We start from the raw sequence: 4,924 nt of genomic DNA, 5'->3' as shown, positions 1-4,924 counted from the left end.
CAAAAAGTGTGCTAATGTCGTGGAGATTGTTACAATAATAGAAAAGTAATTTTTAACTCATATTTCTAAATTCGGTATGTGGTGAAGCATTAGCTGACCCCTAATTATAATTATATGCATATATATATATATACGTATATATATATATATATATATATATATATAATATATATATATATATATATACATACATACATATATACATACATATATATATACATACATATATATATACATACATATATATATATATACATATATATATACATATATATATATATATATACATATATATATATATATACATATATATATACATATATATATATATACATACATATATATATTTATATATATTTATATATATATGTATATATATATATATATATATATATATATATATTATATATATATATATATATATATATGGTGCAGGAGTGGCTGTGTGGTAAGTAGTTTGCTAACCAACCACATGGTTCCGGGTTCAGTCCCACTGCGTGGCATCTTGGGCAAGTGTCTTCTGCTATAGCCCCGGGCCGACCAATGCCTTGTCGTATATATGTATATATATGTGTGTGTGTGTGTGTGTCTGTGTTTGTCCCCCTAGCATTGCTTGACAACCGATGCTGGTGTGTTTATGTCCCCGTCACTTAGCGGTTCGGCAAAAAGAGCGATAGAATAAGTACTGGGCTTACAAAGAATAAGTTCTGGGGTCGATTTTCTCGACTAAAGGCGGTCCTCCAGCATGGCCGCAGTCAAATGACTGAAACAAGTGAAAGAGTAAAGAGTATATACATATATATACATGTATACATATACACACACACACACACACACACACATATATATATATATATACATATATATAAATCTTTAGTTAAATATATTCAATGAGAATATAATATACTGAATTTACATTGAGTGCTCTATTGTATCAAAGTATTAATACTATTTAAGTATTTATACTTTTAATACGAGCGATTATATATGCTATATAATATGTTGTTAATAATATCAGGAAATTAATATCAGAAAATTCTTCCGAAAGATATATACTTGTGTAGAATAATTGTTGTATTAAAAATATAAATATATATAAATATATGTAAATATGTATAAGTATGAATATATAATAATAAATATGACAGTTTAAAAGTTTCGAATTAAATTTTTAAAGCATCTTACGATCGCTTCACAGAAGTGTTGTCCCTATAATGCAATCCTATATTGATCAGCATTTATAGACAACACTTCTTAAAAATATGAAGTAATATGGGAAAATGGTGTTTGTTTGAAATATAAATTAAAAATTACTGCTTTTAATTTTGGTAAGTACACTTTAGTATTAGAATCTTGAAATCCATATATGTCCCCTTTGTAACTTTTCTGCAGTAATCTATAATAAGTATGTATAAAATTCATTATAATGTTCTGTATTCCAAATATAGTTCATAGACATAAATAATATAAAATAAACTATATGTGAAATTTTATGTGAAATTAAGTACGCAATACATCGCCCAGTCCAAGAATCGAAACACAATCTCAGGATCATGAGTACAACACACTAAATCACGTGCTTCCACAAGCGCGCGCACTCCGTCCTACATACATAAGCTTGACGTGGACATTTTTGTTGTTGCATCTCTTATTCTTTCGGAGAGTTCTCGCCGTCTTACCTCATCTCTTTCCACATTGTACCCTGTCTTGAAAACGGACATTGTCCGAAACGTCATTCTATTTATCTCTTTCCATTTCTCAGAATGTCAAACTAAAATCATTGATTATGGACTTATCCTGTGTTATTTTTGATGTCTGTCTTTTGTAGCTTTCCCTATCTATCTATCTATCTATCTATCTTTCTATCTACCTACCTATTTACCTACCTACCTACCTATCTAATTACCTACCTACCTATCTAATTACCTACCTACCTACCTACCTACCTATCTATCTATCTAGATGTTTTAAAAATGAAGTGCATTGAGATATTTGTTCAACTCCGAGTTACACACGCTCCGTTATTGTTCTCATTGTCAGATATGCATGGGACAAAGGGTTAACCGTTAGGAAGCCGGAACAAAGGGTGCTGTTGATCTTAAATAGCGATATAAAATAAATAAAATAAATAAGCACTGAAATGATTACTGTACAAACACCAATGATAAAATACACTAGTAACTGAAACTTCTATAAATTAAAGTTATAGGAAAGTTGCATTACTGGAAACTCACCAGACAGAGACTACTTGGACACTGGAAAATGACGTAGATTAATAATGATAAAAAGAAAAAAATACAAATCGGTAAAAAGTGAAATTGGCACACCTTGTTGCCAATAATGAAAACTAATTTTCTAGAAAAACTGCTGTAAGTTGAGAGTTTATATAAACATTATTTACAAACCGTACGCAAATTTCCAAAATCAATTCTACGGCCACTATAAGTAAGACAAAGAGTAAGTGACAAAGTGTTAGGTAGAAAGAATCGAGTGTGACGATGTGTCGCGCAATTTTTAATTGATGTGCAATGTCTAAATTGAAAATAAAGAATAATTTGTTTCTTTCTACTATAGGCACTAGATTGGAAATATATTTTGAGGGGGAGGGCTATTCGATTACATCAACTCCAGTGCTCAATTGGTACTTATTCAACTGACCTCGAAAAGATGACAGGCAAAGTCACTTTTCGCCGAATTTGAACTCAAAAAGTAAAGCCGGAGAAAATGCGGCTATGCAAGTTGTTCGGTGTACTAACGATTTTACCAACTCACTACTGAAATCTCGTAATAATGTGGCTCAGTTATAGATAAAGTCTTGATTCTCTTTATCACATATAAATGCTTGAAGCAGTGTATTCAGTGAAATTACATGCTGCCTTTGGGGCGGCATTTGAACGACTTACAAACTACTGATAAATCAATTATTCTTGAAACTAAAAGAACAACGATTGTCTTTAAGGTGACCATTTCTCCGTTCTTTTCATTATTTTAGGACTGGTCCAATTTTTATTTTTCTCACAAAAATTCAGTACTTATCAAGACTGCTAGAAATACTAAGGTAATTCATACTTGCTTTGTCGATGACCTAAATATCTAGTCTCGAAGAAAAGTTAGATAATTAAAAGGATGGTAAAAGGTGTTAGATTGACAGAATGCTAGTGGTATTTGTTACGGCTCTTAACGTTACAAGTTCAAATCTTGTCAAGGTCAGCTTAGTTTTCGCACCCCCGAAATACATACGTATATCTTCACACACACACCGCACGCATATATAGTTATGCGCGTGTGCACTGAGACGGTCTACCGCATAGTGTTAATCAAGTTTCCCTTATTAACAACAGGTAACTCGAGATAATTGTAGTAGAACTCGCCTAAAGCACCGCAGAATCGGAAGCTCATGGTTTCAAAATAGTTATCAACCATACAACCATGCTTGCGCACATAACCACAAAGACAAACTTGAGTGTGTGAAGAAGGTAAAACTACATACCTAAGTAGAATACCTTAGTTGTTTCGGATAGATCCAAGATAAAGCAGATACTTTGCTAGAGATACTGGTTGTGTCCAGCCAAATCAGCTGGCTTGAGGTGCTATAGGGTTCGAGAGGGACGTGTGTTGTTCACTGTGTATATTTGTAGGGGATGGCTTTTATCAGGTTGTAACCGGGCGTTGTTTATCTGTTCTCCAGGATCAACGAAATAAATATCCTACCAAATTTAAACCCGCCTCTTGATAAAAGAAATCATTATGATGAATATTTTGAGTAATGGCAGTGAGCTGGTAGGATCGGGATTTGAACTCAGAACGCAAAGAGTCGGATACAATACTTAGCAATATTTTTTCCTCCCCTAATATTGCTGGCCTTGTGTCAAACTTTGAAGCCATTATAAATATTTCAAGCGCCATCTAGCAAGAGATTAACTTGGTTAAGTCCTACCTACAAGTCAATTTCCACTTCAAATAAATTATCTTAATTCATTCTAACGCTAATACAAACTCTTTCCTTTGTTTTATAAATCTGTCCTAGTAGATTCATAGGTTCAATCCAACCGGTTACTGCTCGTGATTACTTAATTTAAAGAAGTCGTGAAAAGTTTTCTTCAATTAATCAAAGAATTTCAATTTTTTAAATTATTTTATGAAGTATATTTTTTTAAGCTGATGAATCTCACAACAAAGAATAGTGAAGAGATATTTAAAGCCAACTGCCTAGTGAAGCGAATATTCACACCAGATAGGGACTTAATCCTAAACATTAGATTATTTAAGAGCATGGCTTATCCACAAATCCTTACTTCGCAAGCAATCGCCTCTCAAGCTTAATCTAATCAGGATTCTGTTACCAAAAATACTCAACAGGCTGCAGCCACTCATTTAATATTGAACACAGCAGCAAATGTTACTCTGCATAAGTTATTTTTAAATGATCTCGGAAACAACTGCAGAGAATGAAGATAAATTAATATTTTAACAGTAATAAAACATAGATTACTGTCATCTAAAAGGGACATTAGTAAAACTAAAAGTGTAGTTGCAAGGATATATCCATAATGGTTCTATTATTATCAGTAGAACTAATGTCGAGGAATTATAGAATATCAACATAGCCAATCAATGAAGTTGCTGAGAAATAGGCTTAGCTGTATGTAAATTATCCATTCAGCTTGAAAGCAGATTTAGGCTCATGCACACATACGCGCGCGCACGTGTCCCTCAGTGTAGAGTATGAGACAATCAACAAGTGAAATAGTTCGCATCTTGTCATTAGCACTGTGTTATGTGCCTTACGTTCAGATGTTTAAATAATAAATGCCTCTACTCATTTATTTGAAAACTAGAGTGCTCCCTATGTTGTTGTTAGGTCTGCTAGAAATAACAGTAACATTGTCTTCAAATCACACCATACCTAAAAAAAAAAAAATGA

Source organism: Octopus sinensis, linkage group LG3, assembly GCF_006345805.1.
Source record: "Octopus sinensis linkage group LG3, ASM634580v1, whole genome shotgun sequence".
Classification (NCBI taxonomy): domain Eukaryota; kingdom Metazoa; phylum Mollusca; class Cephalopoda; order Octopoda; family Octopodidae; genus Octopus; species Octopus sinensis.
Note: the sequence above shows the minus strand (reverse complement) of the source record.